This window comes from Camelus ferus, chromosome 8 (assembly GCF_009834535.1).
Source record: "Camelus ferus isolate YT-003-E chromosome 8, BCGSAC_Cfer_1.0, whole genome shotgun sequence".
Classification (NCBI taxonomy): domain Eukaryota; kingdom Metazoa; phylum Chordata; class Mammalia; order Artiodactyla; family Camelidae; genus Camelus; species Camelus ferus.
In genome coordinates, this window is record NC_045703.1 from 27666422 (window position 1) to 27693728 (window position 27307).

General features: G+C 46.2%; 1 long non-coding RNA gene across 1 annotated transcript; it reads right to left on the minus strand.

The window, feature by feature from the left end:
• Window positions 1-226: 226 nt before the first annotated feature.
• LOC116665310 lies at window positions 227-6491 on the minus strand. The gene is made up of 5 exons (XR_004321862.1): window positions 5869-6491; window positions 4741-4882; window positions 2292-2458; window positions 1546-1934; window positions 227-348 (listed from the first exon to the last, which is right to left on the minus strand). It is a non-coding gene; the product is annotated as an uncharacterized LOC116665310 (long non-coding RNA).
• Window positions 6492-27307: the final 20816 nt, after the last annotated feature.

A 27307-nucleotide genomic window follows, 5' to 3' on the forward strand; every position in this document is an offset into this window, starting at 1 on the left:
CTGATGTAAAGGTTAAATGAGAGACCATATGGAACATGCTGGACACACTGGAGGTGCTCCATTCATGTTAGCTCTCCTGAAAAAAGGGAGAGAGGGATGGTTGTGCAAAGTGGTAATTCTAACTTTGAGAAGCTAATTTCCTTTTGTATCATTTGGCTATGTAAATTATGCTAGAGCTCATTCCAGAAAACCACAAGGTGCAGGGTTGATTTTTTCTGGGACATGCTTGCCTTGACCAGTGGTTCTGATGCCTCTTCCTGGGTCAGCCTCACCACTGCAGTTTCTCTTCTGGATGCTGTCTCGCCTCTGCTTTTCTCAGATGCTCCCGAATTCTTCCAGATAAAGCATCTGCTCAAAAGCACATGAAGTGGGGTGGGTATAGCTTAGTGGTACAGCACGTGCTTAGCATGCACGAGGTCCTGAGTTCAATCCCCAGTACCTCCATTTAAAAAAAAAAAAAAAGGGAAAAAAAAGCATATGAAGGAAATCGAATCTGCTGTTGGTGCCCATCCCAGGGACTGCCATGACCCCATTCCAGGGGCTGCTCTGAACTGAGAAGGGGCAGGAGAGGGCAGACCCTGAGACTTTGCCCAGCTGCTCTGCTTTCCAGCTCCCCTCCAGGCTGGGCTGCATTCTTGATGCATGTTTGACCTTCGATGTATTCTGAAGCTGCAATTTTTGAAAACGTAGCTACGTAATAAACTCACTACTTAAAAAAAGAAATCCCACAGCACCTCAGGCCACAGCGCTAGGCCACAGATCTTGGTCAGAAGCGTGTACAGCATGGGGTGTTAGTCAGATCTCAGAGTCACTGACGGGCCCTACAATGGTTTCTGAGGCTTTTGTCACAGCAGCAATGGTCCCACCAGGAAAGGCTGTGCACCTCCTGCTCCCACCAGCTGTAGGTTCAGATCAACCGTCCCCCCCACCCCCAGGCCACATAGCCCCAGATCTGTTGAGATACCTCCTTTGGGGAACCAAGATGAGAGAGGACAGCCAGTGCTGTGGTTTGAAGGTTTGTGTGCCCCCAAATTCATACACTGAAATCCTAATGCCCAAGGTGAAGTGCTAGCCAGATAGGTGTTCGGAGATGCTTAGGTCATGAGGGTGGGGCTCTCATGAAGGGGATTAGCACTCTCAAGACAAAGTCCCCACACAGCCCCCAGCCCCTTCCGCCATGTGAGGACAAAAAGGGAAATCTGCGAACTGGAAAAGGGCCCTCACCTGACCGTTCGGGCACCCTGACCTTGGACCGCTAGCCCCCAGAACCCAAGCCACACGTTTCTGGTGTTTGTCAGCCACCCAGACTGCGGGGTTTTGTTGTCACCTCTTGAAGGGCTGAGATAACCATCAATGTCTGAACACTTTAAGCCTCTGTGGAATGAATATTTACCGATCCAGGAAGAGTTCTGTGCTCAGGGAGGAGACAATACAGCGTCGCACACCCACTAGCATTCACAACCAACAAATATTTGTTTTTGGATTCCTTCTAGCATTTCAGAAAAATTTGGAAAGTACAGAAAAACACAAAGAATATGCAACTACCTGAAGCCTCACCACTCCAAAGTAGAGATGGGGGTGAGGAACTAGAAATGGCTACTGATCCTGGTGGAGAGCGGGCAGGCCGGCTTCAGCCTCATTCTCATCTGGCTCTGTTGCCCTGCACCAGTAGTTTGCCTTCTTGGGACCTCAGTTTCCTCGTCTGGGAAAGGTGGGCATTACATGGGTGGATTCTGGAGCCTCTGGGCCAGAGTTCTTTGGGATCAGATCCTGGGATCACAAGCCTCAGGCAGGATGGTGGCCGAGGCTTCGGATGGAGGAGCATGGAGACCAGGTGCTCCTGAGAGCGTCTGCCTCAGGTGAACACATCGCGAGGCTCTTCCACATCTCCCTGCACATCCCGCCGGGTGTCTGGAGTCCGCTGCCATCGCCTCCTGTGTCACAGGGCACCACTTAGTCTGGTGCTCAGGAGAGCTGGGGCACACCCCGGCCCTGTCACCAGGTTCTAGATGCCCTGGGGCCTTATGCGAGGCCTCCCGCTTCCCACCTGTAAAATGGGGAAATGATGCCTGCCTCCCCCAGCGCACAGAGCTACTCTGTCGAGTGAGCACGTGTACGTGGGAGCATCTGGGAAAGAATGCAGCCCTGAAAATACAGAAAAGAGGTCACGATCACATGTCCAAGTGAGCCCATCCACCAAGGGGAAAGTGGGGCTTCACTCCCTCCTGGGCTCCCATGGAGAGGTTCTAATCGCCGTAGTCAAGAAGTCAAGTAAACATCAGCAAACTTACCAAACAGGTGAGTGGGAAACAGAGAGGCAGTTTCAGAGCCTGGCTTTCGGTAAATGTTAGCATTACAGCCGCATAGCAGGCAGTGCTTCGAGAGCAGGTGGGAGACGGGGAGAGGTTTCCTGGCCCCTGCCCTCCACCTTGGTCACTGAGTCAGTGTGAAACAGCGCCTGCAGGGAGGAGGAGGGTTCTCATCCTCGTTCACAGATCAGGCTGCAGCCACAGAGGGGGCAGTGAGCTGAGCTCAAGGCAAAGGATGACTAAACAGCCTCCTCATCATTAGTAACAATAATACTTGGCATTTATCTAGTGCTTTATGTTTGCAATGTGCTTTATCATCGTTAATTAGTTAACTAGCACTCACCAATCCCCTTGCCGTCTGCCTGCTGTGCTGAACAGACAAAAGAGCCAGGCGGGACCTGCCTGTTTGCCAGGGGATTGCAGAGCTGGGGAAAGTGAGGGCCGGGCATGTGGGGTGAAAAGTGTGAGTGTGCAGGGGGTGGTATCAACATCAAGGTTTGAGTTTGGAAGGCGACAGTTAAAATCAGTGCAAATCAGTATGGGTCTATTCCTTGACAAGGACGTTAAGTACCAGGTAGGGACATGGTCTGCACTGGGACAACAGGATTCAGTCCTGGGTGGGTAAGCATGATGCCTCACGGGGGAGCTGAGGATCCCCCTAAAATCAGATTGTTCCAGACCCTGCTAAGTGAGATAATACAGGAAATACTTTGCACCTATGCCCTGGACGCTCCACTTCAAACCTTCTGCAGAACAGAGACTCCCCTGCTCCTCAGAACACTCGTGGATTTGGGCATTATTTCCTAAACCCCAGGGTTCTGTGCTTGGCCAAGATACAAACCTGCTGCAACTGTTTCTCCAACTTGCACTGCATACAAGGAGATTAACCTCCCTGCGAAGGGTTAAAGACAGGTGTCTCGCGGACACTCAGCTCTAATTCTGTTGCAGATGGAGATGGAGATGGTGGCAGGTGAGGAGAGGTGAGCTTTCTCTCTTTCACTGGTCCCCTGACTTTATGTGGGGGCGGGGAAAAGCACCATGAGGCCTTTTAGATGAGGTGAAGGGGCAGAACCCACAAACATAATCAGTGAAGCTGGACGTACCAACTGTCAACTATCTGCTTACATGGAAATCTGATAACTGTTGTACTGAGAGAGTAGAAACCAAAGTCATAAGCTAAATAAGTGACCAGAAGAAAGCGATTAGTCATCTTTCTTCATGAGTGATCACAATACTTCTGAAGCTTCTCCACCTGTAACTTGCAATTTAGGGCCTTGTCTAATGACAGGGTGAGAGTCTTTTATTGATCTCCAGACTCCTTAGTAAATTAAATGGCAGGTACACAAAGAGGCAAGGGACAGGAGTGTGGCAGCAGCCTCACAGCCCTGGCTCTGTTAGAACGAGGTCCTAATAAAGCCTGTGGGTCTCTGGGCTGCCCTGGAACCCCAGGACTGAAGCCTGTGGCTGCCAGAGCCTCCTGGGGCCAGCCCCTTGTGGTGAGATATGCATGATTTGCTGATCAGCCTCGCCTGGGGCTGTACGTTGTCAGATCTCAGGAACTACAAGCAAGGCAAGGGCTTGGCTTCAACTTGGCTGGAAGACCCAGAAATAATAATAATAATTAACACAGTTCAACTTCCACTTGCATGATAAACAATAATTAATGCACACGGCAGCTCAGTGAGGCATTTAAGTTGGGATTATGAGCCTTATTTTGCAGACAGGGAAACTGAGGCCAGGAGGTTAAGTGGCGTTTCCAAGGCCACACGAGGACTCAGTAACATACCTGAAATTAAAATTTGGGTTTCCCTGTCTCCTAGTCTGAGGCCTGGATCATATCTGTCTGTCAACAAAGACCTAAGAACATTGAACTTACACCAAAAAAGGTATTTCCCCAAAAGTTCAGGGAAAAAACGATAGAGGAAGTGTGGCCCTGGCCTTGCGGTCACCTGCTGTAGGTGGGCAGCAGCTAAACCAGGTGAGAACTCACAGTGTCATGTCCACTCTACGAGGAAAGGCCGTGTTCCCGACAATTGCAATTTAATGTCACACATTCAGTCTGTTACACTTCCTTTCTTTGCCTCCTTCATTTTTGTAGTTTAAACTAAGGAGTTGATAGGGATAGTTAAATGCTTTAACTTGTTACAAACTAAAGAACTGAAGATATCTTTCCAATAATTTAGATACAAGATGGGAATCTTGTTTACCTTGCCCAGTTCTTGCTTGAGTATTACAAAACTTGCATGAACTTAAAAACTCCAAAAATAGCACTTATACAATCATTCAAAACAGCCTCATTTGAGCTATCCCATGCATACATTCATATATCTAATAATTGATCAATTCAACATAGAATAAACAAAATACAAGTACCAAGCCAATTGTTTTCTCCCAGAAGATAATTTTTAAGTGCAGCTGTCAAAAGGCTAACCTTATTCTGGCCTCTGAGTTGTCAGTGACAGAAACTCCATTCAAATTGGCTCCAAGGATGGTGTCAGGTACAATGGACTCCTGTGAGCAAACGGTGTCACTGGCACCTGAGTCTCTTCATCTCCCAGCCTGACACAGGGCTCCTGTATGGGGCAAGGGTGGCCACTTGAATTCAGGCAGACTTCCTCCAGTGGAGCTGCCCTGCAGGTGGAGAGCCTCTCTTTACTGATAACATGGGCAGAAAGTCCTGGGATTGACTACAGCTGGTCCATTGGACCTCTTGACCCCTCCCTGGGTCAAGTACGGGGAAAGAGTGGTTCCCCAAAAGAAAACTGGGGTGCTGTTTGCAAAAGAAGAGGGAATAGATGTAAGGCAGGTAAAAGCAACAGATCTCTACTACCTCATGTGGAGAAATTTAAAAGTCTACATTTTAATCATATCCACTCACAGAATATTCTTCTAAATCCTATTTCCAGTCCCACTCATGAAACCCTAGCTGGGCCCTCCAATACTATTGCTAAGGGACAACACCAGCTGGAGGAACTTAAAAGCAAATGTGATTCTCCCAGTAGTTCAAGTGTCTGCACATATCCTGTTTATTCAGGATGCTCAGGGTCATGGACCTCAGGACCACCCTCTCGAGCTGGGAGAGGGAGCCAGGCCGACAAGAAGGCAGACAGCATGCCAGGCCAACGAGCACCCCGCTGCCAAAGAGATCCGGCAAGTGCCACAGGCCTGGTGCATAACATCAGACAAAATGCTTTCCAATGGACTTCTGCATCATTTGGATTTTCAGGAGTATATATTACTTTTTTAATTAAAAAGAAACCCTGCCAGGGGAGAGGGTGTAGGTCAAGTGGTAGAGTACATGCATGCATGAGGCCCTGGGTTCAATCCCCAGTACCTCCATTTAAAAAAAAAATAAATAAACCTAATTACCTTCAAATCCCCCCTTGGAAAAAACTAAAAAAAAAAAAAAAAAGAAAAAGAAAAAAGAAACCCTTCCCACCCCTGCTCAATCTGCAGAAAATAAAGATGAAGATGAGTGTATAGGATGAGAACAGCTAGAGGGCTGCTGGGCTGGTTGAACACCCCAGGTGTGAGTCCACACCCAAAGCATGTTACTTACATGCTAATATTAAATGGTGAATTGACAGTGTCTGAGAGATGTCCTCTTGTGGCCAGGCTCGTGTAACCTGGACATCCCATGTCCTCCAGCCTCTCCAAATCCATCCTGGTTGTTTCTCATTGTCTCTCACTCCTGCTCCTCCTGTTTTTCCCCAAGGGCCCTTGTGTTTCTCCAAAGCACAGTGAAAACAGCAACATTTTAACAGCATCTACTGAGGACTCTGGCATAACACGAGGGAATTACAGAGCTAAAAATGATGCTTCAGGTAGATCTCAGCTGCCCCACATGCCACTGGCCTTCCTCGTCACCACTACCTCTTCCTAGCTACCTCTCACTAAAGCACTGGTTCATCACATGCGACCAGGAGAGATGACCTCTTCTGGATTGTTGTCCCCATGACATCTAGCCTTATACCTGATGACTTAAAAAAAGAAAGAAAGAAAGAAAATCCTCATCAAAATAGTTCTTTCTAGAACAAAAGGACAAATTAACCATAAGAGCTAATTTCCTTCTTCCCTGAAAAGCAAAAATCACCCACAAATCCACAATGTTCTTGATTTCAACTAAGTCAGGGTCCAGACTCAACCTTCAGTAACAGGAAAAAAAAAGTGCTGGAAAGTTTGAAAATAGAAGTTGGGGGCCCTGCCATATCAGGATGAAGACCAAGAAAGCATGTTTGTCAAGTCTGTAGTTAGCCAAGCATGGAAAGACAACCTCTGTCCTGGATAACAGAATAAGGATCTTGACAGATCATCATGAACCAAGACAAAGAGGACACACTGTGTCTCCATGGTGAAGTAGAGATTGGGAGAGCCTGGCTTAACTTCAGCTTGGGAGAAGAACAAAGAACCATGGGGTGTAACTGGTCACAGGGTTAGTATCTGCCAACCACATGATCTATTACTAAGAAGTGACACTAGTTGAAGGCTGATGTTGCCGTCATAGAGGGAGCAGATGTGGTCAGATCAGACCACATGTGGGGGCACTGGTCCTTGTCTGGAGGAGCATGCTCAGCAGATGACGGATGTATAAATCCTGTCACACAAGATCTCAAGGGGCTTAACCTGGAGCAGAGAACTTGGGTTGAGGGGAGAGGATGCCACATGGGAGTTGTCTTCAAATGTTTAAAGGACTTAAAACTTGCTCTGTGTTGGTCCAGTTGAGTGGAATTAGGAGCAGCAGGTGAAAGTTACAGGGATGCAGGTTGTCACTCCAGGGCTCAGTATCAAGAACATGCTTATCCTTAGAGGGGCTGCTTGGGTCCCACTCCTGGAGGTAGAGACCAGGTGACCCCACCTGGAGGTCACCTTAGTGGGATTCCTGCCTGCATGCTTGGTGGCAGGGGTAACCTTGAAGTCTCCTCCCACCCTGGAAGAAGCAGCCCTAGAGAAAGAAAGATAAGGTGAGTCCCAGGCCCTCCCAGGTTACACACAGGAGACTTAGTGCTAGGGCAGGGGCTCTGAAACTTAAAAATTTGTTTTCATATCCCAAAAAAAGAAAGTTTTAGGGTCCACAAAAATCAATTAAATTCTGTCTAAAAGAGGAAAAACTGTTGAAGTATTTAAAGTTATATTCTAAATATTTTTATATTGATATTATTATGGTAGGAGGGGCCCGCAAAGGCACCAGTGTCCGGGAACTTCGGAGGTCACGATGTGGCCTCGGCCCCTGTGTACAGCCCCGGCTCCCTCCAGAGGCCCCTCCAGCTGAACATTGTTACTTACAGTCCAACTCCTACCTGTCATGACACTTTCCCTCCCACCATTCTGTGGATCTGGGGATGATCTTTGCCTGTTTAAATAAAGAAGGACATTCTCCGTGTCAGAGGCAACCACTTGATCTCAGCAAACTGAAATAGAAGGTGGATCTGACCACACACATCTTTCCTTCTCCTTCTCTTCCTCTGAAACACTGAACAACCAGCCACCAAAGGCAGCAGTGTCCCCTGGTTGGGAACACAGAACTGCTGCTGCCCGTCGCGCTTCTGATGTAGGTGCCACTGTCCTGACATGCTCGGGCCTCCTGCCCACCTACCAGCCCATCTCTAAGGTCCAGGTAAGAGGAAACTGAGGCTTAGCCATGGACCCATGGACTTGTTTCCCCCAAAGAGAATCCCATGATGTCACACTCCCTGAGGCACACGTGTATTCTCATTTTGTGGCACTGAAAATACTGCTGGAAATGATGATCCCAGACTGCAGGACTGGATTGGAAATAAAGTGATGTCTAGATACTCTGCGGGGACCTAACAAGCATCATTTACGGAAGAATCTTGGAAGGGAGAAAGGATGTGGTGCCCCCCAACACTGTTTTCCTCCATCCAGATATATGTCGTTCCAAGTGCTCTGTCATTGTGGTGTTTTAAAATACACACAACATAATATTTATCATCTTAACCATTTGTAAGTGTACGATTCAGTGATATTAAAAATATTCAGTGTTGTGTAACCAACTATCTACACCCAAACTTTCACATCATCCCCAACAAAAACTCTGTACCATTGAATAGTAACTCCATCTTCCCCCTCCTCCCAGCCCTTGGTAACCACCATTCCACTTTCTGTCTCCAGGTATCTTGTATAAGTGGCATCATACAATACTTACACTTCTGTGACTGACTTATTTCACTGAGAATAATGTTTTCAGGGTTCATCCACATGTAGCATGTGTCAGAACGTCATTCCTTTTCATGGCTGAATAGCATTCCATTACACAGATGGGCCATATTTTGTTTATTCAGTCGTCTGTTGATGGACACTTGGGTTGTTTCCACCTTTTGGTTACCATGTGCAATGCTGCTGTGAACACTGGTATGCAAGTATCTGCAGGGAACTGCTTTCAATTCTGTTGGACACTTGCTAGGAGTGGAATAGCTGGGCCATATGGTAGTTCTATGTCTAACCTTCTAAGAAACCACCAGTTTGTAATCGTGTTTGATGGGAACATGCAACAGGTAGGTAGCTTCCTTGGGTAGAGATGGTTCAGACGTTTCAGCTGGGAGGAGAGCTGAATAATTGCTGTGGCTTGACATCAGGCCAAAGGACCTGAGAGAGGCATGGCTGTATCTCAGGCCCTCTCCAGGCTGTAGAGTTGACGGGCCACCCCAGACACTTTCCTTGTCTGGGTGGTTGTCACATGGAGAGGAGCCAGAAAACCATTTGACAAACTGAATTACTCACTATCGTCCCCTGATCAGGCGAGCACAATACAGTTGGCCATCACCCAAGACAGGGAAATTGCTTTTTTAGAGAGAATTCTTACTTAATGGCATTCATTTATATATATTTTAAATTATAAAGTATATCATATGAACAAAAAGACCACATAAGAATAAATTAAATAAGAATAAAATTAATGCTGTCAAATCTACTACTCAGCTTAATAGGTCATTGCCAACCCGTTGCAAGGTCTGTGTTGATCTCTTTCTGAGGACATTTTCACTGTCCACCTCACAGGTAACCACTATTCTGATTTTAGTCTATCATTCTCTGCTTTTTTTCTTTATAGTTTACCGCCCCTACATTATATTGTCCAATTTTGCATGTTTTTGAACCTCCCATAAGTAAAGACATCTGGTATGTATTTTTCTGTGACTGACTTTTTTCATGCGTCATTATACTGTTGAGACTCATCCATGCTGAAATGTGGAGCTGTAGCTCATTAATTTTCACCACTGGGTTGTGGGTTCCATTTTGTGCCCATCCTTAATGTATTTATGTATTCAATTGAAGATGGGCCATTTTGCTTTTTTCCTAAGAGTTCATTCTAATCAGGGTTTTTATCCTCACAGTAATTAGCACCAAATGATTTTAATTGTCTTCCTACACGTGTAGGTTTTTCTCCAGATTGTGAGTACAAGGCAGGTCAGGTACCACAGCTCTTTTCTTTTGTTGGATTAATAAATGTTGAGTGGTCTTACCCCGTCACCCACACAATTTTTCAGAACACTGGCTCTGGCTGACCCAGCAGCCATATTTATACCCATGACCCTGCCCTCCTGTCAGAGCTGATTGGGCCAGAGATGGATACATCACTCAAGCTGGGCCAGTCAGGTGCTCTTTCTTGAGAATTTTAAAGTAGCTCTGAAAGGGAGTGGTCTTTGTTTCTTTGCTGACTGGCCCTGTGAAAGTGGAAATCTGGGAGCCTGGGTGTGTTCTGTGTTCCTCACCCTGTGTATGGAGGGGAAGAGGGAGGAAAGGGGGGAGTAAGGTATAAAAGAGGACAGAAGAGGATGGATAGATTCTTTAAAGGGGCGGGGGGGGGGTGGTGGGAGGTGGACCAAGAGTCCTAAAGCCTCCCAGGCCTCAGCCCCAGCCTGGCCCTTGGGTCCCCTGAGATCCTCTGCTGAGTCTTTATAATAAATTGACCTTTTTGGCTTAAATTAGTTTCAGTTGTTTCCTATTACTTGTAATCAGAGCCCCTAACTTACCTATTCAATTTGCTTCTTCCCAGCCATTCAACAGAACTGCAGGGCTGTCAGGGACCCCTATTAACCTGAGAATGAGTTAAATTCTACCCACCCCCCTCCAAACAAGGGATAGGAAATTCTCCACTTCCAGAGTCAGTTGGCTTCAGGGGGTTAAAAATGGAGGGGATATTTAGCTGCTGTGCTAGTTCTATGTCAACAAGGTCCAAAGTAGCTACACTAGCTTTATCTCGAGCTATTTTGACCAGCTCTTAGAAATGACTGAAGAATTTTGCCCTTAAGTTCCTAAAAACAAGTGCATGATAAAGCCACCCCACCTCACCCGCATTATCCTCAGGTGATTGGGAGGGTGACCGTGAAGAAATGAATTTTACAGAGAATCCCCAAACCTTATCTAAACTCTTATCTCGACCAACAGCTTCCTCTTCTGCCTTTTAGCAGAGCTGTTGACAAGAAGCAAATGGACTGTGACAAGCTGGAGTTTTTATCTCCTTTAATTTCCCTCACACACCTCCAGTGGAGATGCTCAGGAACAGTGACGGGGCGAAGAAAAGACAGGTGGCAGGACAGCAAAGAGGAGAAACAAAAGCCTGGATGGTTTGAGCAAGACAGCTCCCAGGAGTAGTCTTAAAGAAGTTGGGGGCATCAGGAGCATATATCACTGGGGGCAGGGGAGAGAAACGGCGAGAAGGGGAGCATGATTACGAGCACCTTTCCAAGTTTGCATCACAGCCTTCACAAGACCACACTCCCCTTGCAGGTATTTGAGATTCTGAAGATGTGGCCCTCAGTGAAGTGCACGCTTGCCTCCTAAGTATGGTTTTGCTTAAAATCTTCTATTGGTCAGTAGAGCCCCTAAAAAGGTGCTGGAGTTTTTATTCTAGCCTCTGCCAAGTGGGGAAGCCAGAGTGCACCCCCCTCTCACTTTAGAGGTAGCTGTTCGGCTTTGATGTGTAATTTGAGGCAAGCTATCTTCTGCCGCCCCTTTCCTTTTTCACTGAAAACCACCATATAGCCACAAAGCTGAAGTTCAGAGGGGAGCATGGTTCCCAGCAGCGCCATCTTTGAACAGGGGGAAAGGACTCAGTGGCTCAAACCTCAGCCAACTGAATGGACCATCCTGTGTTGTGATGTTGTGACTGTGATGTTTCAAACTTGCTCTCAGAAGCTGTGAGGCTTCCTTGGCAGGCCGTGTGTTTGGCGGGTGACACCAGCACATCAGATCACCAGCAGAGGAGGATAATGGGGTTTCATTACTCATGCAAACAGGCTGCTCGTGTGCTTCGGTTTGAGCTTTTGATGAACAGAAAATGTGCTCTGAACTTATTTTCCTTTCTGTGACATCCTGACACAGCATTTCTGTTTTCAAAGGAAGCTGTATAAAAAAGACCAGCAGAAAGCTCCACAAAATGAGACCACCTTAAAAATCAAGTTTACTAGCTAAATGGGATTAAGCTAGAGTTGTGTTTTAAAAAGAATAAACCAGAAAAAACAAGTCTTTGCTGCATGGTGCCCACTTCTATCTAAACAGCTCTGAAGTCCAGATGCATGCTGTCACCGGAGCATCTCTGGAGAGAGCGTGGGAAGTTAAAAGTCAGTGTTTTTGATTAATTAATAATCATCCTCAGCTGTGTTGGCAAATGATAAAAACAAATTGTCTGCCTTTAAAGTGAGGGTGGAAGATGTGTGCTTACCCAGAACTGAGGGGGAAGGAGGCCTAGTTGGCCTAGGCGGCCCTTGGCTGGTCGGGCAGTGGCTGAACAAAAACCATGTTGTGAGTCTCCTGCCCTGTGCAGTCGTGATAACAGCCATGCTCGGGCAGTCAGGGAGGGGGTGGAGGAAGTCGGTGTCTAAGAAATGGCCTAAAGGGCTACCCAGTTTTCTTCTAGAACAACCCGGCAGAGCATCTGCAGGAATAACAGTCTCTCCATGTTTGCCACTGTGAAAGGCGCCCAGGCGGGAGCCCGCAGGCTGCAGCTGAGTGTGTGTACGTGTGTACGTGCGTGTGTACCAGGAGGAGGTAGTTTCATCGGCACATTAGAGGAAAAATGCAAAGACCTCTCTCCTTTTAAATTCGACACTTACAGGTTGAGAAGTTGCTCCGTGTCAACCTTGCTTGCGGACTCTGGCTACAGCAGGCGCTGTCCTTCCCCTCCTGAGCCCGTGCTTCTCCGGCCCTGCTTCTTTTCTGGGACTCACCATTCATCGCTGGTAGCACAGTCATTCCTATCTCCTCAAGTGTTTGCGTTTGGTGCTGCACCTGTGACAGACTGTTGGCTGAAGGAGACATACAACACATCTTAAATATTGGAAGGAGTGGAGGAAGGCGGGACTGATGGATGGACCTGTGCTGGATGCTGTGTTCATTCTGTGGCTCTGTCGGTGTAAGTTCTATCTTCCACAGTGGCTGGGACATTGTTCCCTTCTTTCTGTCCTTACTGCCAGAGTTATGATGCAGGCTCCAGTTAATTTTTTTCTTTTTTCTTTTTTTTGGTGGGGGGAGGTAATTAGGTTTGTTTATTTATTTTAATGGAGGTGCTGGGGATTGAACCCAGGACCTCGTGCATGCTAAGCACGCCTTGTACCCGTGAGCTATATCCTCCCCCTCATTAACTTTTACCTCTTCTACGTTCATGATCTGCAAATGATCCCCATCTCCTACCCACCTCTACTTGAATCCATCCTACACACTCAGTCCACCTTGCATCTATCCCACCCCAGCCTCCAAATTTTCCATGGCCCTTCATTCCTCACCAAATTACCCAAACACATTATTAAAGATTTAAGAGCCTTCACACTGGGGACCCAGGATACTGTTTCCATCCTAACTCACACTACCTCTGATGTGTCCAATGTTCAACACACTGCTGCTCTAAAAATTCACTCAGCTTTCTACTTCTATCCCTAAGGTAAACCTCCACTCAGCCTTCAGGGCTCAGGTCCAATGCCACTTACTCCATGAAGTTTTTGATTTCACAACTTGTCTTGATCACCTTTGTGTTAGACTCCTTATGTGACTGTCTAATCATTAGATTAGAAGCCCCTGAGTACAGGAAGGCCCAGTTCATCTTTGCCTCAGAGCTGACAGCAGAGTGCTGGGAGCTGAGAATCCCCCTTGTTGCTGAATTCTGTTCAGAGGGAGCAGGGTGGCCAGGCTCTCCTGCTAGGAGTCTGCAATCTAAGGCTGACAGTCAACACCAGTGTGGCTGCAGCTGCTCATCTGAAACTCTGGTGCCAGGATAAATGTGAAAAATCTGAAACTCCAACACAATCAAATATTCGTTAAATTTTCGTTAAATTTTCTACCACTACATAGCAACTTCCCACCAACTTATCGGCTTAAAAGAATGCCCATTCAGTAGTTCACAGTTCTATAAATTGGAAGGCTGACACAGCATGCCTGGGCTCTGTGCTTAGGGCAACACAAGACTGAAATCAAGGTGTTGGCCCTACTGAGTCTGGAGGCTGTGGGGAAATAGACCACTCTTAGCTTTTTCTTGTTCGTGGTAGAATTCAGTTCCCTGTGGTCATAGGACTGAGGTTTCTATTATGATTAGGTCAGGGCCACTGGGATAATCTCCCTTAAGGTCAACTGTGCCATAAAACATAACCTAATCACAGGAGTAAATCCATCATATCCATAGGGTGTGCACACAAGAAGGGAAACAGGAAATCTTGGGTCCATTTGAAAATTCTGTCTCTCACATCATCTTAAATATAAATTTGAGGTATTGGTGAGGGAGTAGAGGCCAAATCAACTTATGGGGCAAATGGCACCTGGAAAGACCACCATATTTCTTCATGGAATTTAGGGAGACATTGCAGAGAAGGGAAAAGAGGAGCTCTTAACAAGTTGAGAGGAGCCTGGAATTCCCAAAAGAGATGGTACAGGAAGGGGAGGGCTTTCCAAGCAGAGGATGGAGACCAGGAAGAGGGTGTGGTAGTGACTGAAGGCACCAGCGAGAACAGCATGGGCAGCAGAAGCAGTGAGGAGGGAAACAAGTCTGGGAGCCCCAGGCCAGGGCTCCACACTGTGTGGGGAAGCTGCCGGCATGGCCAAGGTCAAGGGCATGGGGACAACCTGGTGAACGTACTGGAGCAAGTGGGGAGTCCAATTGGGAGAAGTCTCTAAGAGGCCAATTGGAGCTGGATGGCCTGCGAACCGGCCAAGGGGTGGTGCGAAGGGAGATGAGGAGGGCAGTGCTGCTGGCCGTTGAGCAACCTTGAGAACAGGCAGTCCTAGGGCAAGATTCACAAACGAGTGCCACCTGGCTCCAGGTAACGCAGGAAACATCTCTGAGACCACAGGGTCCGAGGCAGGGCCAAATGCTGGCCCAGGAGGCATGAAGTTTGCGTCTGGGGCCTGGCTCACTGCTGACTCACCCCGGGGCAGTGGGCGCCTTACTTGATCTTGCAGTGCATTTGTTTCCCGACCTATAAAGTGGAGACTAACAACAGCCCTGCCGGTTGCTCAGTCTAATTAGTGCAGAGAGAACACTTCACTGCCGCTGGCTGCCAGGAACATGCCTTTTCCAATTCCAGGGCTCTGCTTGCGGCCTCTGCTAGGGAGTCGGGTGGGTGATTCCGTGCTGAGGGGAGCACAGCCCAGGTGCAGCTTAGCTGGTCCTGTCCACCTCTGGCCAGGCCAGGCCTTGGGCCCAAGGAGATTCACCTCCAAATCCGGTGTCAATCAGACAGCAAGTCTTGTTTGGGAGGCTCACTTTAAGCTGCCTTATTAACAATCTCCTGTTAGGTTCCTTTCCAGAGGAGCTCTCCTTCCAGAGCTCCCAGGGCAGAGAAATCTCCACAGCCACATCTAAATCTCCATTCACTTTCTGACCCCTTGTTCACTTTGTCAGGTGAAGCCTGAATGTCACTGCTCAAAACTGTGTCATGCCGTGAGGCTATATAAAGTCTTTGAAACACAAGCCAAGCCTTAGCCTCCCCACCGCCCACCCTATGGACACACTGGACGGTAGCGGAGGTGTTAGGAGGCAGGTGTAGGCAGGCAGAAGTCCACTCCTACACTGGGTCCAGTTAAAACGCTCAGGCAGTCAGTATCAGGACAATAGTCCAGTCACTGACAAGGCCTAGAATTTTCTGGCCCCAACAAAGTACTTGGGAAAATCTGGACTGCCCTTTCAAGGACATTGAGGAGCAGGCAGAGATTTGAACTGAGGAGAAACCCAAAGGAAAGGGTTTGACAGCTGTCGCTTCCCAGAAGGACCCAGGACAAACCCTGGCAGAAAAGCGAGGTGCTGGGACTGCCTGTTGAGGCACCCACTGCAGAGAGCAGACAAAACCAGCCCAGGGGTCCGATGCTACCTGCTGGCTACACAGTGTTCAGGCTCCTTTAGTCCTCACCAGAAGACCCTCCTCTGACAGACACGTGGTGAGGCCTTCAGCCCCACTGGCTGACAAGCATCCCCTCAGCACCAGGTCTCTTCTGTGTGGGGTCCCAGCCAGGACAAGCAGTTGGGCAGTGGGATCCCAACTTGGGACTGCTCTCTGTGGGACCACCCACCCCCACCCCTTGTCCCATCACTCCCAGGACAGACCCAGGATTTGCAAGGCTATCCTGGGAAGAAATAGTTGGCCTGGATCAGGTCCAGAATCTTCTGGAGTTTCCAGGAAAATAGGTCTGTTTTGACCCGGAGCCATGGTCTCCTGTAGCGTCTCGAGGCCTCTCTGGTGACAACCAGAGCTTATGTTAGAAATGATCCTTCTCTGGCCACTCTGCCCAACCTGGAAGTTAAACAAACAGCATTTTCCTGGCCATATCCAAAATTTCTTTCTTCGTTTTTACATTAAAACATAGATAAAAATAGAAATTAAAGTATTTTCTTCTTGCACTTCCATGGGTCATGTGTGTACTCTACAGGTCCAGGGTAGGAGGCCGCAGAAGTCCAGCTCTGGGAACTTTCAAAATCGATTGAAAAAGATATCCAAGACACTTGGTATGGGTAACATTCTACATTTAATTCTAAAATAAGACAGTCAGAAATAGAGACTGACACTCTGTGGCTGATACCAACTAAAGCTAAACTTCTATAAAAATAGTTCTTTAAAAATAGAGCTTAAAAAACTGTATTCCTTGGTCTTGTTTGGCAAAATTCCTGTTATCTTTTCCCTTTACTTTGATCCAGTCTTATTTTAATGTTGAAAGGGCTCAGAAAAATTGAATGCATTCGCAGCACTTGACTAGGGAATATGGGTGAATGTGAAAGATCTCTGAACACAGAGGTCCATCTTGAGTTTAGCTGTACTTGCTTCCCCGCCTGTGTCGTGGGGCAGCTGCACCCACGGTGGGCTTTAACCACCGGCACTAGGGTTAGGCCGGCATTGCCTTTCTGGGACTTAAGATCTGACGTACTCCCTTCCTCCACCAGCCTGTTCAACCTGGCGAGGGAGCATGGCTCACATTGCAGCAGCAGAAAGACAGCACAGGGAGGTCAGGCCGAGAGAGGTGCCGGCAGAGGCCAAGGCGGCTGTGGAGCGCAGTGTGTCAGTCACTTTCACTCCCCCGCTGCCGCTGCTGCTGCTCCAGCGGCTGCAGCCCCCCACCCCATGCTGCCAGCAGAGGGTCCATGCAGCAAACCAGCAGGAAACAGGATGGTCAGCAGAGAGCGTAAGAAAGAAACCCATCCTTTCTCAGACGGGAGCTTTTATTTCCACCCTGGTCCACAGCTTCAAAGGGCAGCTGCCTCACAGGGAGAGTGTCTGACCAAATTTGGTTTGCATGTTTGAAATAAGAAGACTGTTTCTTGATCTCTGAAACTGAGTCCTAGAAGGCCCTATCCTTAGCAGCCTTGACATCCCCTCCCCTCCCCAACCCTGCAGTCCAGCTTGCTCCAGCCGTCCTCTGGACCGCTGACCCTCCGAGAAGGGCGGTGTGGCCAAGAAACTCCAGACCCGTCCTCCACTAGGACAACGTTGCCAACCTTTGTGTAAGAACAGATTGCACGAGGCTGCATGTGTGAGGCTGAGGGAAGAAAAAGGGAAGAGTGTTTTCTGCTTATGACTGGGATCCTGTTATTCATTGGCTTGGGTGGTTCAGCTGAGTTTTGTGGATTAGGAGGCCAAGTCATGTCAGCACTAGAAACCTCCCTGGTCTCAGTCATATGTGTTACCCCGCCTCTTCCCCGCAGCCTAGACCATTCCTTTCAGAAAAGAACCCTCCCTGTTTCACGCTTTCACAGAGTGAAGCTGTTCTCAGTCTTGGGTCACACCCAGCTCACATGTCCCCACGGAAGCTGAGAAGAGGTCTGGGGTCCTTCTCCGTGGCCTCCACCTTCCGCCCTGCCCTCGCTTCCGGAGGTGGGCAGGAAGCAGGACTCACGGTGAGAGCTGGGCCCTGGCATCCGGCCCCGGGGAAGCTTCGTCCTGCCGGATTGGCTCAGGGAAGGATTGTCGGTCATAAGAAAGCCAGGGGAGGCTGTGTAATGTGGGAGACAGCCAGTGCTGTGTTCCCACACTGTAAGTCATGATGACACTGTTAAAAAGGACTGGTGGGTGGGGGAAAGTGAAAGAAAAAGAATAGGGGGAACAGAAACCAAAGTGACACACAAAGAAGGAAGAGTAACGGCCAAAGTATGAACAGAGGCTGGGAAATGGGACGGCCTGGAAGAGAAGCGGGGAAAGGCAGGATGAGACTGCGGATAGGATGAGAGAAATTTGACCAAGGAAAACACAGTGAGACATGAAGGGAAGACGTGATCATTTGTTTGAGGAAATGGCAGGTAACCTGCCAACACAGACACCGAAAGAGGGTGTTGGAGGCCTGGTCCAAGGACACCTCTGGGTGTATCACCATCGAAGCCCCAAATACAGGACAGATCAGCCCTGACAATGGAAAATCTATGTCTCTGCTTGCTCAAGACCTAACTCCATTCAGGCAGAGAGGGCCTGTGAGACATTTAGGAGAAAAGAAAGAGGGTGTAAGCAGAGGGAGGAGACGAGGGTCATAGACGCAGTCACAGCCCTTCCATGAGTTAATCCCCAGGCGGACCTGCCTGTGGTCTTGCAGATGATGTAAAGAAATAGAAGCAATAGCTTTCAGCCCCAAGAAATGCACAGTCTAAGAGAAGGGGAGAGATGGACATAAGCAAAGCAATACATAGCAGCAACACTACTGGGACTGCTCAGGTGAGCACAGTGGAGAATACTGGTTGAAAGAAAGAACGAATAAGATAATTAAAGAAAGGAACCGTTGAAAGACTGTCTTGACAATGTCCCCACGTGGAATTAAGTAAAATGATGTCGGTCAAACTGGATGAAACATTTTGAACTGGGCCAAGAAGGTTACCTGGGCTTGTCTACATCAGAGCACAGGGTCCAAAGCAAAGCAAAGAGCAGGAGGCATAACTGCCCAATCCAGTCTTCCAGGTGAGTTGGATCTTCAACACAATATTCAACATTAAAAAAAAAAAAAAATTGGTGCCCTCGGAGTCAGGTTTAGCATTAAAAAGGCAACAGTGAAAGATTGGTGAGATGGCCCTAGAGGAGGCCAGCTTTCTAGCATGGAAGCAAGACTTGCCTTAGTCTGAGACAGATGTTGGAAGACAACTTGAGACCAAGATCAAGTGAATAACAGAGGTTGGAGGGAGCCCGGTGAGTGCGTTGTATACACATGAGTCAGAGGCAAGGGCATTCAACTTGCAACTGAGAAAATGGATGGTGACGGTAATGGTATTTCCAACATTGAACATTGATTGAGTGCAAACATTTTGCCAGGTGCTGTAAATACTTTACATGCATTAGTTTACATAATCTTCACTACCACTGAGGTATTTATTATTATTATTATTTGCATTTTATATTTGAGGAAACTCAAAGAGAGACCAAACAATTACACAGTAGAGGTTAGCCCAGGACTCTAATTAAATTCCACAGCACTCTCTGAAGCCATGGAAAACTCAATGTCTCTGTTTCTTCATCTGTAAACATTTGTTATCTAACCTGTGTATAGAGACATTGTAGATGCTAAGGCCTCTGTGAAAACACTGGCTGTGTGTCATTAGGAGAGTATTAGCATTATTGTGAAGGCCATGCTTCCTCCAGAAATGCTAAATATATGCTCACTTTCTCATGTTAATACCACAAGGCCTTGAAGAAGTTTACTGAGAGAGGCTCATCAAATAAAAAACCCTCCTCTGTATTCACAACAGACAACAGTGCCAAGGGAAGCTTCTCCCAAGAGATAAAAGGTCTCTTCCTGACACCCTTTTACAATTCTTATAATGTTTTTGGTTCGTGGACTCTTCTTGCTTATGAAAAGTCTTCTCCTTGAGAAGAACAGCCAGGTTCTTGTCCTTGCATGAGACTCTCCCGCAAGGCTCAAACCAGAGGACCACGCCATCTTAGCAATTGGGCTTTGAGTCTGAGAGGTAGCAGATAGAGAAAAAGATAGCAAATACATCTGTTTTCACAAGAGCCTGTTGTTCTCTGTACTAACTGCTATAAAAATGACATGAAACTAGCCACACATTAGTTTTGGTTCTCGTGACTAAATCAAGGAATGGCATGATGGTGCTGTGTCATTAGAAATGAAACCAGTTCTTAAACAAGAGAAATAGGGCCGACATTTTAATAACCTGAACGATTTCATAGAAAAATCAAAGCTGAAACTTCAACACCCCAGCCCTGAACACCTGCTGCTTAAGTTTGGTTCTGAACCAGTGAAACTTCTTTCTCGCTATGAAGACACGAGATGGGCCCTGACTTGCCCGACACTTGGTGGACAGGGAAGTCTTCCTTCCATCTGCTGTCCAGCTAGTTGGAAACGTGGGCTCAATCTTGGCTTTGACAGGACTAACTATATTTGGCACTTCGAGAAAATACAAAGAGTACCTCTTTTGATTTTTATTTTTTCAAATACATATATATATTCAGGAATTTGACCTTCCCTGAGGTATTGTCATCCACATCTTTTCAGATAAAGAAACAGATTTGAAGAGGGTAAGTCACTTACCTAGAAGCAGGCAGAAGTGGGGTGCTAAACAAAGATTTCCTTATCTATATCTGTACTGCCTCCAATTTGGCCTTTATCACAATAATAATGATGCTGATGTAGTAAACAAGCACAGGTTGACTCCCAAGTATACCTTTTCCTGCCACAGCACCCACATTTTGCCTTGCGGGACCCCCCCACCCTCACCAACGCCGCTGTCTCCTCTTTCTCTAACAGCTGGATACCTCCAGCTCCAGGGATAACCCTGATAAGCTTAGGTCAATCAGATGCCCATCACAGGGCCATGGTGGTTGGCTCAGGGGTGGGCATACAGCTGGATTCAGGCCAATGAGACTTGAGGAAATGCTTGCCAGGGCTTCTGGGAGAAAACTTCCTCAGTCTTCTGTGGGGTTCCCAGAGGGGACAGTCCCCCTTCTCCTGGATAGTGTCTTGGAGAATACAAAGTTCAAAACTCCTTCAGCCATTTGTGTCACCAAGAGAAGTGCCAGCCTGAGGATGAAGCCAACACACAGAAGAAGCAGTACAAAGCTATAAACAAAAAAGATGTGGAGCTGGCATCGTGTGGAGGATGTAAATTCTAGACTGCGCACCAGGGTTTTCAGGCCATAAGCTAATGCAATCCCTTTGTTTGCCTAAGGCAGTTTGAGTTTGTTATCCCGTCATATGAAAATTCTTAACCCATGCAAACACCACTGGCATCACTCCCAGTGACACCCGATTGCTGCTCTGGTTTCTCAGTCAAGAGCATGAAACCCATTTGACCAAAAGGACCAACCCCTCAAAATTAATCAGCATCTCTGGAGCACACCCACCTCTAGTACCCAGCTTTCCAGAGAGGACTCACAGTTTTCTGTTCCTGGGGTCTGGTTCCTTCCATTTTCTGCTCCATGTTGACTAGTTCTACGCCTGTCCTCATCCGAGTCCCTCCACAGTGGCAGGAGGTGGCTGCACTCTGCCGAGGAGGCCAGCAGCTGAGTGGACAGCCAGCTGCAGACCTCGGGCACCAGCACTGTCAGGAAAAGGGGTGTCAAGAAAGGATTTTGCCACAATGTATTTTTAATAGAACATAAAATCAGGCGGGAAAAGTTTCTTTAGAACCCAGTTAGCTATACACGAACACCTCCCCAGGTCCCTGTCAGAATGCTGAATCCCAGGCAATTTTGGCAACCCTCAGAGGAGCTTTACTTGCTAGGTGGTGACTCTCACAGAGATTAAGAGATGTGGCATGAAAGATTCTAAAGTCCTGAAAATCTGTGATAAGAACTGGTTTTTGCGATTCTACTCAATCTCAGTTTCTCTTGAAAAATTCTGTTATTTCCACTCCTGGCCAATATGACTAAGCACAGAGGTAGAAACACAGTCTAAACAGTTAACAGAATCCAGTAACTACCCGATGAAGTCCAACAGCAGAGCCAGGAGGCATCCGTTAGCGCTGGCAGAGATGGGGAAGGAGGGCTCTCACACTCTCCCTGACCGCCTTCCTCATTCCCAATCTCTCGGAAAGAATGTGCCATTTTCCAAATGTGCCTTGACTCATCCGTTTCTCTCCATCTTTACTACAACCGTGTAATTCATTCATTTAGCACAGGTACACTGAAGGTCTGCTGTTCCGGGCACTGTTCTAGTGGCTGGGAGAACAGGACCGGCAATGGAATGTGAACACAAGTCCGAGGGACCTTTCCAGTTTGGGCCTCTCTTTGTAGACCCTTCTCACTGGCGTCTGTCCTGCTTCCTCCTTTGTCCTCTCCTTCCATTCCCCAAGCAGGAACCTAAAAGTTCTTAAAATATCAACACTTCTGTTTAAAACCCTTCAATGACTTCCCATCACTCCCTAATTAAAACACCAAGGCCACCTGGCCCAGCCCTGCTGGTTGGCTGCAGGCCTCCCTACATCTTCGGCCTCTCCGCTCATCCTGTGCCCACTGTCCAGGCACGCTGGCCTCCTTTCTGATCCTCAAGTATGTTAAAGCTTTTCCTCTTTCTAGAGCTTTCAATTTGCTTTTATTTCCTCATAAAACAGTGGCTTTCAAACTTTTTTGGGATAATAATGCCCACTAAGAAATACATTCCATATACCCTGAACCAGTGAATATGTCAACCTATATGTAAAGGCAACCTTAATTTTACATGATAATACTTCTGGTATGTTCTATTCCTTTTTTAAAAAGCTAGTCATGACCCACTAACCTGTAGTTTGAAACCACTCCTCCCTCTGCTCTTTCTCATGCTTCAACTTTCTATCTAAATGTTGGCCACTCATGGGGGCCCTCTCCAGCCACCTGATCTAAACCAGGCCCCTGACTTATGTTATTTTTCATCTGAGTCTCTTGTCCCTTCCCTTTGCAGCATGTATCAAAGTTATATATTTTCTCCATTGAGACTTGCTCATTGTCTCTCTCACAGGCCATGCCACGTTGTTAGCTTTTGAAGGCAGGACTTTATTTGCTCTGTTCCCTACCGTACATCCCACATCTGGTTCAACAATCAGCATGAGAGGAGAATATACATAAATATTCCTTGACTCACTGACTGACTGACAGTGGGTGGGTAAGTGATGCTGAGGCCTGGATTTAAAAATAAGCCTCCCCCATAAAAGGTACCAGGACCCCTTAAGAAATGGCTGGTTCTAGGGCTGGGGCAGGAAATAAACAAGTAGTGCCAGAAAGTAAAGAAATGCTCAAAAAACAAGAGGAAGGGACATGTCAAAGGGACACAGGTGCCAACCTAAAAGAACTCCCAATAGCCAAAACTGGAACCATTTGAACAGCAAAATAAATAGCCTAATATTAGGTTATAACCCAAGTCATTAAATAACTATGCATAAATGTTTGAGATACACATAGATATGCATGAGATTCCATACCAATATAAATGGTTGACTAAATAAATAAATGGGGGAGAAGAGATAAACCTTCCTTACAGAAGAATTCAGATGATTTATGTAACTACTATATAAAATAGATAAACAAGGTCCTAATGTATAGCACAGGGAACTACATTCAATATCTTATAATAACCTATAATGAAAAAGAATATGAAAAATTGCATACGTACAACTGAATCACTCTGCTATACACCAGAAACACAACACTGTCAATTAATTATACTTCAGTAAAATTTAAAGAAAAGATTTATGTAAATACCACCCTCCAGGAGGTGGAGCTTAATTCCCCCGCTCTCCCCACCCTGCAGAGGGGAGGAGGTACCGCACTTAGTACTTGCTTCTAAACAGGAGAGTAGGTAAAAGGGGAACAAGGTAACTTTCAGTGGGGAAACCTGGCAAACAGTACCTTGACCAGGTGTTTAAGGTTGATTTCACCATCCTGCCACGTACCCCCCTATCTGATGTGATAAGCAGAGCACTTCTCCTCTGTGGGTTTCCTCCAACAACCCAGGCCCCTGGTGCAACCATGAAAAAAGCATCAAACAAATCTGGCTAGAGGGACATTCTAAAAAAATACCTCACTAGGACTCCTCAAATCTGTCAAAACTTCGTGAAGACCAAGACTAGAAACTCACAGACCAGAGGGATTAAGGAGGCATGATAACCACTTGCAGCGCGGTATCTCAGATGAGGCTCTGGAACAGGAAAAGGAAATTCATGGGAAAACTAAGGAAATCTGAACAAAATATGGACTTCAGTTAATAATAATGTATCAATATTGGCTCACCAGTTGTGACAAGTATACCTTTGTGGTGTAAGATGCTAACTGAAGGAGGAACTGGGTGAGGGATATACAGGAACTCCATATGTTATCTTTGCAACTTCTCTGTGAGTAAAAACCTATTCTAAAATTTCAAGTTTACTTTAAAAAAAGTTCAATCTTTTTTTTTCCTTTAAAGACAGACTTTTTTGTTTGTTTAAGTTCAGTCTTAATGCTAAGAGCTGGGCCTTCATTCAATTGGTTTTCTGGAGCACCCACAAAGTACTTTAAATCCTGCCGGGCACAAAGAAGGCATTTAAAACTCATGGAAGATGAGTAGATGAATACAGACAAGGCAAGGCATCCAGGGTGGTGAAGCTACAAGCAAAGCATACAGGCTGACTAGAGAGCAGAGAGGTGTGGGTAGGTGGGGGAAGCTGATGAGAGAAAGCGATGACCAGAATGAGGAAGGAAGACAAGGACTGGCTGGCTTTGGTTAAGATGGAGCCAGCTATTCCCCACTGGAATGTAAGCTCCCTGAAGGCAAGAACCTTGTCTGTCTTCTCCTTGTCATATGTATCCCTAGTACCTAGAACCATGTCTGGAACACAGTAAATGTTCAAAGATGTGTGTTGACTAGATGAGAAACTAGATAAACAAAGTCTTGCTGGGACTCCACTTGAACTCTAGAACCACTGTTGTCACGTGAGGTCTCCTGCGTGCCTGCTGGATTTGCATTTTTGTACATGATGATGGCTGATGATTGTATTTGCATCATCAGAGGTCTTCCGGAAAGCTTGTAGATGTTAGCATTGGTTTTGAATGGCCCTAATGTTCACCCACAGGTATGAAAGTGCCTTGGAGCATTTCATGATGGTATTAATGGGTAGGTCTACTGATACCCAGGAGTGAAGGGCACCTCCCCTTTGCTCTGTTCTAGTGTTCAGTTATACCCAGCAGCAGCTTCTAGCACTGTGAGAATCGATAGAGTTCGTAGGGGTTTCAAGCTTTTGATATGGTCTCTACAAGTGTAAGGAAATAGTTTAGAGAAATGTTGAATTCCCTGGGGGCACATTCCTCCTTAATGGTTGTAAATGCTCAACATATTCACTTGTACATAACCTGGTTTATGAAGAAAAATTCAAATTTGGGGAAAATGATGGAAAAGTCATACTCAATTATGTAGCTATTAAGAATAGGGCAGACTATATGCATTAATATGAAACAATCTCCAAGATATATACAGTAAAGCGGCTCTCTGAAATTGACACAAGGCACAGGTTAACAGAAGGGGATTTCTGTGAAGATGGCATAGGAGGAAGGGGAGAGACTTTCACTGCACACTCTTGGAACCTTTTGAATCTTGCACATATACAAAGTATGTCAAATGAGAAAAACTTTTAAAAATGATTCCAGAGGAAGAAGAATTTGAATTCTGGCTGCAGGTGCACAAATCTCTTTTTCCGACCTATGCTTGATTTTCTTTGAGCCTCTGCTTTCTGCAGGATCTGTCACATGTCTGGTGAGAGGCAGGCAGGCTAAGCCACCTGTCCAGTCCTGGCTTTTAACATCATCTCAGATAAAGCTTTATATGAAGTGACAGAAGTATGCTGATGGTATTGAAAAAGGAAGACATTCACTCATCATAGTTTATAGATTCAAAACTAGGAATTAATTTTAAAAATAAGCCCTATAGTTATTTTCTGAACAGCACACTTGCATTATATTGTAGTCTTCTGTTAAAAAGCATTATTTTGTTGAATGTAAACATTTAAAAAGTATCTTCAGACCATTAATAATGAATCATACTAATGCTCTAAAAACATTTGTAGAAAAGACATTTCAAGTCCCTTTAAATGAACAAATAGATCGCTTAAAAAAAAAATCCAATAGATCCCTCAAAAAAAAAACTGATCAATAATTCATTATAGGTAAATATTTCATCAAGATCTCATTCTGCTTTTAAGCAATTTTCTGTTTTCTCACATTCCAAAGCAATATGTTTTTAAATTCTGAAGATAACTCCTTAGTATTGAGGGAACTAATGTTTGAGATACACATAAGCATTTCGAGTTATTTAAAATTAGAACACATTTGTGAGAAGATGTACTTCAGTCTTATTTCTGCTAACTTCAGAAGAAAGGGTGTTCAGCATTTCTTGCGTAAATTTCACTACAAGGTTAAGCTAATATAAAACATTTACATTCAGCTGCCATTAAAAAAAAAGCTTCATGGAAGCAAGAATAGAAAGTCTAAGACAGCAGCAACCGCATCCCCTGGGTGTTTGTTGAACATGAAGAATCTCAGGCCCTATTCCCCCTACTCTTCACAGTCTGCATTTAAACAGGCAGTGATGCCCATGCTTGTTAAAGTTTGAGAAGCCGCTGGGCTAAGAAAACTTAATTATGTTCAAATTCAGGCTATATTCTTTAGTGAACAATGTATATAATCTTTAGTAATAAGGACAATGTGACTTGTCTTTTTTTTTTGGAGACCAGAGTGTCACACTTATCAGGAATGACTATAATTAATAATCATTGCTCCCACACTTTCTCTTTTCTGATTCCATCCCCTCCACTTGTTCCTAGACCATTTATCACCCCTTCCCTGAGGATGATCACCTTCTTTTTCCACTGGTTCCTTCTCTTTCACCAGTGAACACACTGAGGCCTCCCTTATGCATAACACACACACCACACACACACACACACACTCTCTCTCTCTCTCTCTTTCTCTCCACCATGCTAATGGCTCAGCAACAGTCTTTTTTCCCCCATCACTAAATTTCTGCAACCTGACAGCTATCAGACCTGAATCAGCTCTCTTGAAGGTCCCAAGTACTTAATGCCAAATCTGAACACCTGGTCCCTGTTACTCCCAGAGATCTGGCTGAGTTTATGAATTCTCTCCCTGGCACTACTGTCTCTGGCCTCTGCCTGTCTTCCTCTTTTTGCTACCCAAGCACTGGCATTCCCCTCAGCTTAGCCCAAGATCTTTTCTTCTCTCTCTCCTACCTCTGCTGTGTTCTTGCCCTCCCTCCACCCCTCCCGCTTCAAAGGTCATCTCCATGCGGAAAACTTCCCAGACAGTAGCTTTAGCTCTGGCCTCTCTCTAGAATGCCAATAGCCTCACATTTTTTTCATTCATTTACAATTTACTGGGGGCCTATGACATGCTGTTGCACTGTGCTAGGCACTGGTGAACAAAACAGACCCATCCCTGCCCTCATGGAACTTACAGTCTACCAGGTCCCACAGACATAGAGCTCTTAATACAAGAGAGATAAATACTGAGGAAAAGGAGAGGGAGCTAGGGGAGGGAATAGCCAAATCTAGTTCAGGAAGTAGGGTTACCAGATAAAACACATGATGTCCAGTTAAAACTGAATTTCAGACAAAC